The sequence below is a fragment of the Muntiacus reevesi genome, chromosome 21 (assembly GCF_963930625.1).
Source record: "Muntiacus reevesi chromosome 21, mMunRee1.1, whole genome shotgun sequence".
NCBI lineage: Eukaryota > Metazoa > Chordata > Mammalia > Artiodactyla > Cervidae > Muntiacus > Muntiacus reevesi.
In genome coordinates this window covers 342211-356801 of record NC_089269.1, presented here as the reverse complement: position 1 = coordinate 356801, position 14591 = coordinate 342211, and positions in this window count along the sequence as shown.

Genomic DNA, 14591 nt, shown 5'->3' with positions numbered 1-14591 from the left:
TCTGGCCTGGAGAATCCCATGGACAGAGGAGCCTGGCGGGCCACAGTCCACGGGGTCGCAAAGAGTCGGACACGATTGAGCAGCCTTCACTTTCACTGTCTAAGGAAGTCACCCTGAGGGTCACGTACCGGGTCTGATGTACTCTCCGGAAGCCCTAGCGAGCCTCTGACAACCACTGGTGAGTTGTCCGTTCCTGGAAAGACGTTATATTAACATGCAGCTGAATTCTTTTCTCAAACTTCACCTCGGATTTGCCATAAAAGAAAGAGAGGGAGGTTAATGGAATCCCCCAAATGAAAACTGGGAGGAAATTCCTGGTGAGAGATGGAAGATGGTTAGATTCCCATTTGGGATTGATGGGGGGAAGGGGGGACACGGAACAAAACCTCCATAGCGGGTGGGGGCCCAGGGGTGGGAGAGAGTTTTCAGAGGATGCTTGTTCTGCTTCCTGCATTGCCCTGGCTCCAGCAGAGGCCCTACGAGGCAGGAAAGAAGCACGGCCCGGGGTTGACAGAGGCCAGCTGGAGGCAGGAGCGGGCAACCCAGTGGACTTGCCAGCACTCTGGCTTCTTTTCCTCCCAACACGACTTCCCTCCCCCATCAGGCTCCCACCCCTTCAGTCCCATCAGATGTTTTAGCCTGGAGATAAGGGTGTTGAAAAATGTGAGGCTCTAGGAGACAAGTTTACCCGGAGTGCCCAGGATTGAGGTAGGAAGCAGCAGAGAAAGAGAGAGTCCAAAGAATCTGCCTGCCAATGCAAAGGACGCAGGAGATGCGGGTCAGGCCCTGGGTGGGGAAGAGCCCCTGGAGGAGGAAACAGCAATGCCCTCCCGTGTTCTTGCCTAGGAAGCCTGGCAGGGTACAGTCCACGGGATCGCAAGGGTCAGATTTAGCAACTACAAAACCAAAACAACTAGCTGTATGTTCCCAGCTCACCAGAAGCAATCCAAGCTAGGGCCTGAGATTTTCTTCCCCTTCTCCATTTTGCATTTGCAGTCAAGGTAGCAGATAGTAAGGGAAATGTGAGCTCATGGGCAGCAACTGGAAGACCGCTGAGAAGTGTGAGAATTATCACTAAAGACACACTGGAGCACCAGAAGAAGCAGACTTCATGGGGCAGAGGGAAGAATCATTTATGATGAGTCTAATAATGTACTAAAATGACAAGAGCAAGTATGGGAAGCTTGAAGCTACTCCTTCCATTATGAAGAAAAAACAAGCGGGATATGAAGCATATAAAAACAAAATGACAGGGAATTCTCTGGCAGTCTTGTGGTTAGGACTCTGTGCTTCCACTGCAGGGGACACAGTCTCGATTCCTGGTTGGGAAGTAAGATCCTGAAAGCCATGTGCTGTGCTCCAAAAATAAATAAAATGAAGACTGATAGTAGAATGGATCAAAAGAACAAACCAGTAAACTAGAATATTAAAACAAGATCCTGTAAAAAAAGATGGGGACAACAGATGGTAACACAAAAGAAACATTGATTTGAGCAAAAAATCATAGAGTTGAAATTTCAGAAGAGAAAGAAAAAAATCAAGGTAAGGGAGGAAAATTTTGAAGAAATAATTTTGAGAATTTCTTATAATTACCAAAAAAACCCTAAGAACTCAGTTTTAAAAGACCTATAAGATGCCAAAAAATAAAGGATAGGAGCCCTTAGTGGGAAATATTTTAGTGAAATATATGACCACTGAAAATAAATAGGAAACCCTTCAAAATTTTTAAAGAATAAAAGCTCATTACATATAAGAAAAAAGAGTCAGATGTACATTAGACTTCTCAGTAGAACCCTGGAAACATAAAGTAATATTTTTATGGTGCTGAAGGGAAAAAAATACAACAGCATTTAACACATAATTTTCCATATAACTAATTTTTTAAGTCTCAAAGTGACACAAAAATATTAACAAAAACCATATTTGAAAATAAAATTGGGTTGAATATTCCACTGAGAAAAATATATTACCAGGAAGACACTACTTGATATGGGAAGTAAAAGTAAGTTAGAAAATTTCATTCTGGTTTAAATAATCAAGGACTAAAAAATAAAGAGAAAACTTATACCTATAGTAATCTGAGCTAAAATTCTTCACAATATCAGTGCTTCACGTGTGGTCTGAGTGGAGAAGTGCATGGAGAAGGGGTGGGGGAGACTGCGCTAAGGACAGTGTTCTATTTGGAAGAAACAGATATTGATAAGTTTAGGAAACTGTTAGGAAAAGACAAACATATTGATTCCAGCTCACATCATGAGGGTTATTTAACATTGATTCCAAAGTCAAGTAAGGATAAGAAAAGAAAATTGGAGTGATTTCACTTGGAACCACAGATGTGAAAAATTCTAAACAATATCTAACCAATTCCAACTATGTATTTCAAAACTCTATTAGAATGAACCACTTTCTCTGTTGAGAGAACTTTTTTTTTTTTTTTTAAGCTGGGTGGGCTCTTTGGGGACTCGCTCTCTTGTAGAGTTAGCCCTCAGTAAAACTTGAAGTAATATTCCATTCCTAGTCATTTTTCTCTTCTAAAGTCCTAGAGAAATCATCTATTCCAAATCCTGCATTTTATTTACAACAATACTGGAAACCAAAGGTGAAATGATTTCTCTAACATCATTTAGCACATTAGCTGTTTGGACGAGGATTCGAATCTAGTTTTGGAGTCCCAGAGCAACACACATTTCTTCCAATTGTATGGCCTTTCTGCTAAACCTCTCTCACTAATCCTTCCTAAGGTATTACTAACTGAGGTCCTAATGTCTCACCCTGTTTTTTCTATTTATTTATTTATTCAAAAACTACCCTGATAATCAGCAAAAAGCACATTATGTGTTGAATGTAAGAAAATGACTTAGAAAATCATGCTATAACCAGTCAACCAGAGTTTATTGAGTCCTTAATATAGTTAAGGAACTGTTTTCTGAACTAGGAGATACAGTGAATATGGACTTGGCTCTTCATTGAATTTGCACTTAGCTGAGCGAACAGTGTACCCAGCAGCTCCGTTAGCTGCTTGTTTACGGGCTGAAGCACAAGCATTCACTCGGACCCTCTGAAGGAAGAGTTCTCTGACCTGGGATGGCCAGGGAATATTTGCTTGAGGTCACTGGATTCAGGAACTTCAACTTTGTGCCATTATGAGAATGCATTGGCCTCTTTACCACTTGTCCCAACCTGCCTGGACCCAAAAGAGTTAAAACAATGAGGAGGAGGCTTGGATTTCCAGACAGACCCTTTCTGGCTGGACTTGAGCAAGGGGGATTCGAGAAATCCCTGTGGTACCCTTGCCTGGGAGCCTTATTCTGCTTTAGACTTCTAGGAAGCAGGGTTAGAGGTTGAGATCATAAAGAAAAACAGAATATTTGTTTGTTTTCAGGTTACTTTTTATTTTGCTTTTTAAAAATTTTATATTGGAGTATAGTTGATTAGCAATGTGTTAGTTTCAGATACATAGCCAAGTGATTCAGTTTTACCTATACTATTCTTTTTCAAATTCTTTCTCCGTGTAAGTTATTACAGAGTAATGAACAGAGTTTCCTGTGCAGTACAGTGAGAGCTTGTTGGTTACCTACTTTAAAAATAGAAGTGTGTGCATTCAAGTCACTTTTTAAAAGGCCAAATTTGGTCAGTTAGAGCTCACCTTGATGTGGTATGTGCAAAATTTTACATGGTGATGGCTGCAAATCCCTGACAGGACCACGACACCCAGCTCTCAGCTTCACACATCCGCTGCCTCAGCCCCGGAACCAAGATCAAGGTTCCCCATGATCACAGAAACAAAAAGATTTGCTGAAAGCTAGTGACATCTGTAGACCTGTCATCAGTAAGGTTGTACAGGCTGCATGGTGAATGCAGGTCTCATTTCTGAGTCTCTGATATGTCAAAGAACAGGAAGATGACTTAAGAAAACATCTGACTCCAGATAGACAGGCCAGAGTTCTCTACTCTTTCTATCATCCCTCCCACTAACTGTGACAAAAACTGGGTCTTCTATTAACGGAAAAGCAAAGCTCACTTTTCATAAGGTCTTGTTTTTGTTTCCAGGCAGGTTCCCATTTAGTTAACATTACAGAAAGCTTTAATGACACAGTAGGTTGCAGCACCTTTGCTGATAGTAAATTTAATTTCCATGGCCTCAAATTAGCCTAACAGTTGATTTCACCATCATTGAAATTGACATAATCCTGTTGACTGAGGATCTTTCACTGCTATGGTAACTGTAAAGCACAAAGATTAAAATGCAAATTACTGAGTTATTGGCAGAAATGAGCACATCATTCCTGCAAGTTGTTTTGTAAACCTAGTTCCCCTGAATATTTTGAAGGCTAAATTTCTCCATTTAAACAGCCCAGCTTCTTAGACGATGTAGATTCAAGGCCATTATCTTTCAGGGCTTAGTAATACCCTCATGCTGTGCAGATGGTGAAGAAACTGAAGGCCACCACATGCCCTGCGTGCACGCCAAGACACTTCAGTTATGTCCGACTCTTTGCAACACCATGGGCTGTAGCTCACCAGACTTTCTGCACCTAAGCAATGTTTAAGAACCACTTTGGTAGGTGCCAATTCTTGATAGCTTCTTTATGCATTTCAGCTCTATAAAATAATCTAATGATTTGTTTGGATCCAGAGTATAGTCAAATCCATTTTTTTTTTAAAGGGCAATCTTTTCGGGATTTCGCTAGTGTTCCCTTCATGCTTCCAGTGTTAGGGTCACGGGTTCAATCCCTGGTCAGGAAACTAAGACCTCATTTGACAAATGGTCAAAAAAAAAAAAAAAAAAAAAAAGAACAACCTTTCTTCTCTCTCAAGTTATAGATCTGCTTAGAATGCCATGAATCTTTCTAATTACAATCAGCGGTGATTTAGGCAGAATAAATCCTAAGTAGTCATTATGCAAACCCTGTTCTCCTTAGGGACACTATCATGCCATTGAACCCACTAATTAGGGGGCCGTGTGAGCCCTAGGCCTCTGGTACTCAGGTTTTCGCCATGTGATGTGACATACTGCAAACTGTAGAAATGGAAATTTCCAAGTCAAATAAGTTCTTTGCCATCATGTGCACCCAACAAAGAAAAGAAATATAATTGAATATTTTCTAACATTAATCCTTTCTAAAATATATGATTAAGTCAAGAAGCAGAGACATTCCTTTACCAACAAAGGTCTGTCTAGTCAAAGCTATGGTTTTTCCAGCGGTCCTCTCAGGCGAGTCCTTGGAGTCTTTTGGGTCCTGGTTCATACCCCACAAGCACATATCCTGTTGGAATTGCCCAGCGGCTATGGTATAAGCCTGGAGGGTCTGAAACTCTGGATCTAGGAAGAGGTCATTGACATAAACAGAAGGTCTCCCATATAGCATCTCAAGAGGACTAAAACCAACCTGTTCCTTAGGGGCAATACGTGTAGGGAGGAGAGCTATTGGTAAAGCCTCCTTCCATCCCAGGGAGGTCTCTTGGGTTATCTTTTTTATCGCTGATTTTAAGAATTGGTTGGCTCTTTCTACTTTTCCTGAAGACAGAGGCCTCCAGGCACAATGGAGACAATAAGTAATGCCCAATGCTTTAGAGACTCCTTGGGTGATCTTAGAAGTAAATGATGTCCCATTGTCACTTTGTAATGACCTGGGCAGACCAAACCTTGGAATGACTTCATGGAGCAGTTTTTTTTACCACCTCCTCAGCCTTCTCAGTTCCGGTGGGAAAGACTTCAATCCATCCTGTGAATGTATCTATCATGACTAATAGGTATTTATACCCTTGAGAAACTGGCACTTGGGTGAAGTCCATCTGCCAGTCCTCTCCTGGATAGGCCCCACATCGTTGGACGGGCTGGGCCAGCTGGGGTGTTCGAGCTCCTTGGGGGTTGTTTAATTGGCAAGTGGGACAAGAGGAGACCACTTGTCTTATAGTTGTTTGGAAGCCTGTTCCTCTGAAAGACCTTTCTAGTAATCTTTGGAGGGCCTTTTTTCCTAAATGAGTGGTGGCATGTAAGGAGTTAACCAACTTCCATTGGAGGTTCCCAGGCAGAAAATGAGCCCCTCCTTTTGGAACCACCCCATATGATCTTGAGAGCCCTCACTCTTAGCGTTAAGAGTCTCACCTTCAGTATATGAAGGAGTTTCTGGCAAGTCAGTCTGCGGGACTAAGGTGGCAACCCCTACCAGCTCATGGTTCTGTAGTGCTGCTCTCTTAGCTGCCTGATCAGCTGCTTGGCTCCCTTGTGCCACTTCAGTGCTCCCTTTCTGGTGTCCCTTACAGCGGGAGACTGAAGCCTCAGCGGGCAGATGGACTGCCTCCAAGAGTCTAAGGATTTGACCACCATATTTGATTGGGGCCCTCGGGTGGTCAAATGGCCCTTTTCTTTCCAAATAGCTGCATGTGCATGTAGCACCAGAAAGGCATACTTGGAGTCAGTATAAATGGCTATTCTCTTTCCTTTTTCCAGCTCTAAAGCTCAAGTGAGGGCTATGAGTTCAGCTAATTGGGCTGAAGTACCTTAGAATAGGGAAAAGGAGTCCAGAACTGCGGTGGCTAAAATACCTGGAAGGGAAAAGCCCACGAAAATAGAACAAAGGAAGGTCCGGGAACCTGAGTGAGAACCTCAGGTAAAACAAACAACACTCCTGGCTGGCCCAATTTACATAAGGCAGGCCCAGGGACAGAGAAACATATAAAAAGAGGAGCCAAAGTCCTCTTCTTCCTCTCTCTCTCCTGCACGATGGGGCGCTCTCCTCTTCGCGTCTTTGGATTGGCGTGCCCTCACACCTCGAAGATGGATTTTCCTGCTATCATCTAAATAAAATAGAGCTGTAACATGAGCTGTAACACTGATTTACTTAAGAGCTATAACACGGTCAGTCCTCCAAGAGCTGCGACCCGCCGAGGGGGCTTCAATGTCCGTCACTCCAAATTTTTGTTGTGACGAGACAAAGAACCGAGGAGCATACACTCACCTGACACTGGGAAAGATTGAAGGTGGGAGGAGAAGGGGATGACAGTGGATGAGATGGTTGGATGGCATCACCGACTCGATGGACATGAGTTTGAGTAAACTCCAGGAGTTGGTGATGGACAGGGAAGCCTGGCGTGCTGCAGTCCATGGGGTCACAAAGAGTGGGACATGACTGAGCGACTGAACTGAACTGGACTGAAATTAAGATTACCTTGTATTACCAGTAACAATGACATGATCCATAGCAGATGAGTCTCTGAGGCAGTCCTTCTTGGAAGCACACAGTGATTTCAGATGTTGGCTTATAGTTATTTTATAATCTTGCTGCTACTTTATTAATTACACAAATTTCAATTAATGTTTAGCATACTTAATTTTCTATCACTCTAGCTTCACAGTATTTATGCATGCGGACAGCAATAATTTTTCCTTTTTTAAATTTCAAAATATGTATTCTTCCTCCCTTGATAAAACTTTGTAAAATATCCAAATAATTCAGGGAACATGAACAACTCTCTTTAATCCTATTATCCAAGATAACCACTCTCCACAATTTAATGCACACCATCATAGAATATTAAAATACATATGTAATTAACATAACATTTTTAGAATGTTTCCATCTTCATTATCCTTTTGCATGAAACTAGTTCCTCTTGGATGCTATCTGTTCATTATTAAAGCTTCATAGAAAGGAGAGGGCAGATATTGTCTCAAGAAACAAGAGGATGTGACTCACGGGGGTGTTCCAACAAGACAGGAAGAAGAAGTAATACTTCCTACATAGAAACTTCTTCTACATGGAAAGGACAAAAGTACTTTCCCATCAAAAATCCACTGAATGAATGTACCACATTTCACTTAATTGATCTTCTTTTGTTAATTTTAGAATGTTTCCAAATTCGCCATTAAAATTGAAAGTATGAAAAATTATATGAAAGTGAAAGTTGCTCAGTCATGTCCGACTCTTTGCAACCCCATGGACTATAGAGCCCATGGAATTCTCCAGGCCAGGATACTGGAGTGGATAGCCTTCCCCTTCTCCAGGGGATCTTCCCAACCCAGGGATCGAACCCAGGTCTCCCGTATTGCAGGCAGAGTCTTTACCAGCTGAGCCACAAGGGGAGCACCCCCTCCCAATTATATAGATGTATCTTTATGATCATTTCCTTAGGATAATTTCCTAGATGTTAAATACCCATTTTTTGTTAATATGGTCAAATTATACCTATAGTACCAGTTTGCATTCACCTGTAAAAGATAAGTGAGGCCATTTCTCTACACTCTCATCAGCATTAGCACTTTAAAAATCTATTTGTGAATATTCTGAAAAACATTGTATGTCTACAAGGAACTTGTTGTTCTTTCTCAGCAGCTTCAAAGGAGTTTTATGACTGCTGGGTTCTTGCTCCAAATCCCAGCATTTTTCATTTCTTCCAAAGACCACATTAAATCCATGAGCTGTTCATGCTTATTAATGACTTTGAAGTAGACATGGTTGGTAAAAACAGAAGAGTCAACTGGAAAAAAGAAAAATCCAAACTATGGCACCAGAACAGAAATTGTTTCCAGAATTCAGCTTGGATGTCTTAGGCAAGAGAATTAAAGCAAAATGTGTTTAATTGATTTGTCATTCAGAAAAATTAAAGTTCTGATTTGGCAATGAGCCTATAATATATTCTCAAAATGAATATGTCAACTGTCATGGCCCTGAGCTGAGAATGTAAAGCCATTTTGAAGAGCAAGTGTACAACTCACTTGTTCAAACGGGTTTATGGTGAATATTGCCCTACTGACCTTTATTTAATGAAACAGATATTGAAATGGCCCTCTGTTGGAAAAGTTAAAGAGGCATCCTTGCAACATTCTTGGGACAATAATCTTTGGGAGAACACTGTATCACCCTTGTGATGAGCTTGGCTCACACAAATTGCAAAATGAGAAACTGTGAGAGCGGAGCTCTTGCTTCGGAACAAATGAAGAGGAAATTGATGATCCCGGGGAATTCCACTTGAAAGATACTTACTGAGTACCTACTAAATGTTGAACGATATAATTCATCTCCTCTAACATGCATGATGAACCTGCAAGGGGAATACTGACATGACTTCCCAGGTCAGGAAGGTGAGGAGTAGAGAGGCCGGAGGGGGTCACAGGGTTGTAAATGGGGGACTAGAATTTGAACCCTGAACATTATGATGCCAAGGTTTTATGAGTTATGTCAACATTGCCTTCTCCATACTAAACACACTCTTAGGCTCGCGGGAAACACGAGTGAAGATGTGGTCCCATATTTGACTAACATTTCATTTTCCCCTGGTAGAAATGCACAGTGAAGAGCTCACCTGTTTGTAATTCAGAAAAGAACAAATATGATTTCCTGGGTTCTGCTTGAAAGAAGTGCTTAAATCCTTCCTGAATTTGGAGCACACTTGTGTATACAAGTAACCAACGCTAAAGGTAGCTTGTTTTATGTATGAAAGTATAATCTACAAGTATTATTATTTTTTTAACCTGTGGCTCTTCATCAGAATTATTTCTGCAAAGCTCTGTAAAATTATGTAAAATTTTTTCTTTGGCATCTTTTAATTAGGGCGAGGATTAGGGTAAGGTGAAAGAGGCATTCTGTTTGGGCACAAAAACTAATTTTGAGAAGAAAACTAGTCTCCTGTCTGTGGTAAAAGGGGTAAGCTTAGAGAAACTAGGTCTTTGGCAAGGTTGTATTCATTAACTCACAGTAATCAGTCGATGTTATTAACTGGCACTTACTATGCTAGCTGAGATTTGCTGAGCATCTACTAGGTGTCAGGCTGCATGCCACCCTCAAGGCGTTCCTAAGGAACAGACTCCCTCGGTTGGTGCGGGTTTATCTCAGGGAGCGTCGGGAGGCAGCGCCCCCTACCTGGGAAGTCCTTCCTCGCGGCTCTGGATGATGCAGAGAGCAGCGGCTCTCCTGATCTGATGCCAGCCCCGCGGACAGATGCCATGCTTTGGTGCTCTGTGCACTTTTATCAGTGAGGCTGGAGAGACTGCATCTTGAGAAAGGAGATTTGGCAGCCGTAGGTCAGTCTCTGTTGGCACTGTCAAGGACTTCTAGTGACATACAATTTGTGAAAGAAGTGCAAAAACCCTTTTTAAGATAAAACCCTTTCCGGTCCATTGCAGCAAATTGAGGCACTGAGTGATCACTTGGCAGAGACATCCGTTCATATGCCCTCTATGCTTGACGAGAAAGTGAGAGGACAGCAGCAGTCATCCCAATAAGCCAGAAGCACTTGGCCTGCTGGGAAAGGGAATAAAATCCCACTGAAGGCGCCCGTGTCCTGAAGAACACTCACTGCCATATTGCACAATTATTTTAATCTGCCAGGCTATGTTCAGTTACCTCCGACTCTTTGCAATCCCATGGACTGCACCCAGCCAGGCTCCTTTTTCCATGGAATTTTCCAGGCAAGAATACTGGAGTGGGTTGCTATTTCTCCCTCCAGGGGAAGCTTTCCCACCCAGGGATTAAACCTGCATCTCCTGCGTCTTGCGCATTGGCAGGTGGATTCTGTTTCACCGAGCTGGCCTGGGAAGAGGATAAAACTCTTTAGACGAGATCAGAAACAATGTGACAGGCAGGCTACATTTTGGCAAATAAATGCCTATCTACCTGGTACCCTGAAGTTTTAGGGTATCAATGTGATTAAGCAGGTCAGCTTAATCACATTGAAATACCAGAAATGATTGAAAAAAAAAATAGTTTTGAATGCTACAGAAACCACAACAGACAATGTATGTGCTGGCTGGAACAAGATCTGAACCTACAGTTTGTAACTGAAGGGCAAAAACCCTGCTTCATCACTGTATAAATTCCCTCAAGGTGAAAACTGTTAGGAGAGCCAAACCATTTTTTTAGGAGTAAGTGTCTAATTCAGTTGAGAAATACTTCTCTTTTGGGGCTGGAGGGTTTGGGAGGGTAGGTCTTTTTTTTTTTTAACCACATCAGTGATGTTTACATTTTAATCTTAGTTGTGCTCCCAGGCATCTGTTATTTGATAGAAATGACCAGAACATTTAATGAGGGATTTTTCATATGTTGGGGTCTCTAATTGTGAATGATTATGATAATGAGCAAATAGTCAAACAGTATGTATTTCAGATTTCAGAAACATGCATACAGCCCATGAGGAAGTTGGAATGCCAAGGGCTAAACTCCAAAGGAACTTGGAGCATTGGACAGCATGAGAGAGATGAAATTGGTAGGCAAGCTAATCCTAAAGAAAGCAGGGTAGGCCATGGCTCTGCTGAAAAGAAGTGTTCTCCAGGCCAAATTATGCCATGGAATACACATTAAAATGTGTTAGTTGCTCCTATACCTTTGCTTTCTTCCCCTCTTGTTTTTATTTCTCCTTTTCCTCCTCCCTGCCCTATGCCACATGCTTTTTTGTTTCCATCGTTTTCTTTCATACTTTTTATCCTAATTGTTCTCATTTTTCATCATTGTGTCATTTCCCCAATCTTATCCTTTCAATCTGATTCACCTCATTTTTAGAACTGTTTTAAAGTAAAGAATTCCTTTGTATTCCAGTGACCTTTGCATAATTTCCAAAATCAATACTTTTTAGTACAGGAGATTCATTCCTTCCTCAAACACTGAGCTGATTCAGTGCCTACAGCAAGCCAGAACTCTGCCAGCTCAATGTGTTCATCGCTTTCTGTGACAGTGTCATTTGTCAGCTTGGGCCAATCTGACTCTTTAGGCTTTATCCGGTGAGGGATATGCTATAGAATGACTTCCGGGCTAGTTTACTCAGTTCCCCTTAGCCCAACCACATGTTTCTGCTGAAATGAGTACTTTTTACAGCACAAACTTAAAAGAGAAAAGAGGTCTCTAATAAATCCACTGAACCAGAAAGAAAAGTCACAGTGGCCATCCACCTCCTTATCCTCCTGTTACTGGTCTGATGCAGGACAGTCTTGTCTGAACATTCATCCCTGGTATTGATATGACTGATCATGGATGATGTACTAACAGCTCCTCCTGGATCACGACTAGGTCATACTGTCCTATGCTTTCCCCTCCTCATCAGAGAGGGAAAAGGAATCAGGAGAACCTGGCAAGATTCAGAATAACATCTAGAGAACATGGTTAGAACGCCACCTGCAGCTTCCGCAGACTATGACCAGGCTTTAGAATTTTTGCAATACTGTCCACTTGCAAAACTTGAAAGCAAGTTTACTCTGTTGAGAGTGACTGCCCTCCAAGAGCCCCTTCCATTCCTCAGAACTTGCAGGGTGTTTTGGGTTTGTGTAATTTATTTCAGAAGATAAGTTGAAGTTTGAACTCCTATAACCTCAGAACATGACCTTATTTGGAAATAGGGTCATTGCAGATGTAACTGCTTAGTATGAGGTCAAGGAGCTTGGAGACAGAATATACAGATGATAAGCTAAATAATCAATAAGACAACATTGAGAGATGCTACAAAGTAGTGTTTGATGGATTATTCTAACAATATTTAAGTCTCAAGTACTGGTATGCACAATGAAGATTATGAGTTAGGGGAAGAAGTGAGTGCTATGGGCTGGGGTGAAAAAGTAGGTAGAAAAGTAGGCTATTGAAAGTGGCAGAGACTTGAATAAGGTCATGTGGACCGGGGCGGGAGGCAGGACGCAGCAAGATTGAGAGGAGAGGATTGCTGATATCAGCCTCCACTATGATTCTAGGGCATTTTTTGGACATGTCTTTGATAGAATTTATTACATAATGTTGTAGCCTCCTCTACTGAGAGCTTTTTTTTTTTTGCTTTAAAATGTTTTTCAAATTATGAAAGTATAGCACATTTACAGGAGACTTGGAAAATACAGAACAAATCTACATATAGTTCCACTATATACTGCAATTAATTTTTAAGTAGATAAGTTAAGATTTTTAGTTGGAGTTTCAATATCAAACTCTACTGAGAGCTTTCTAAGGGCAGAGATATAATTTATTCACTTGAAAAATATTTGGCACCTATCATATAGTAGGCATGCAATAAGTGTTGAGTTAACAGAAGGATGGGTGAATAAATGGAGGAATAAATGCTGAAACTGCATGACTTGACAGGCTAAAAGTAGTCTGGTACCATGCTGAGGAAAATCTTGAATATCAGGCTAGGGGGTTAAACAACAGAAGATCTGGCTGCCATTGTCAAAGATGGAGGTGATACTGGAGAGTTATTTTAGAAAGATGTATTTAGTAATGACAAACACATGGAAGGGATGAGCCCAGAGGAGGAAAACTTATTAAGGAGATATTACAATGATACAGATCTAGGGGTTCTCTAAGATGTTCCACATCACTTCATTTTTAACAAGGATCTTTATGGTGTTATATAAGGAATTACTATCAGACTCCCTGTGAGTCAGCAGGAGAGGAGAAGCTAGGGTCACTCTGGTATCCTTTATTACAGGACTCCAGGAGGGATAGTGCTAAGTGGCTGGCTGACTTTCCAGGCTCCTGGGCAACCTTGTGTTTGCTCAAAATTCACTCCCTTTGGTGGTAAGTGATGATCAGATAGCGACTTTGCACGTGGCCATTGGTCATAATGGAGGGAAGTGGATCCTAAGTGCAGTTCAGTCGCTCAGTCGTGTCCAACTCTCTGTGACCCCATGGACTGCAGCACACCAGGCCTCCCTGTCCAACACCAACTCCCAGAGTTTACTCAAACTCATGTTCATCGAGTCAATGATGCCATCCAACCATCTCATCCTCTGTCATCCCCTTCAATCTTTCCCAGCATCAGGGACTTTTCCAATGAGTCAGTTCTTCACATCAGGTGGCCAAAGTATTGGAGTTTCAGCTTCAGCATCAGTCCTTCCAAGGAATATTCAGGACTGATTTCCTTTAGGATGGACTAGTTTGATCTCCTTGCAGTCCAAGTGACTCTCAAGAGTCTTCTCCAACACCATAGTTCAAAAGCATCAATTCTTCTGTGCTCAGCTTCCTTATAGTCCAACTCTCACATCCATACATAACTACTGGAAAAACCATAGCTTTAATTATATAGTCCTTTGTTGGCAAAGTAATGTCTCTGCTTTTGAATATGCTGTCTAGGTTGGTCATAACTTTTCTTCTAAGGAGTAAGCGTCTTTTAATTTCATGGCTGCAGTCACCATCTGCAGTGATTTTGGAGAACAAAAAAATAAAGTCTGTCACTCTTTCCACAGTTACTCATCTCTTTACCATGAAGTGATGGGACCAGATGCCATGATCTTAGTTTTCTGAATGTTGAGCTTTAAGCCAACTTTTTCACTCTCCTTTTTCACTTTCATCAAGAGGCTGTTTAGTTCTTCTTTGCTTTCTGCCATAAGGATGAAGTCATCTGCATATCTGAGGTTATTGATATTTCTCCCGGCAATCTTGATTCCAGCTTGTGCTTCATCCAGCCCAACATTTCTCATGATGTACTCTGAGTATAAGTTAAATAAGCTGGGTGACAATATACAGCCTTGAAATACACCTTTCCCAATTTAGAACCATTCTGTTGTTTCATGTCCAGTTCTAACTGTTGCTTCCTGACCTGCATACAGATTTCTCAAGAGGTAGGTCAGATGATCTGGTATTTCCATCTCTTTAAGAATTTTCCACAGTTTGTTGTGA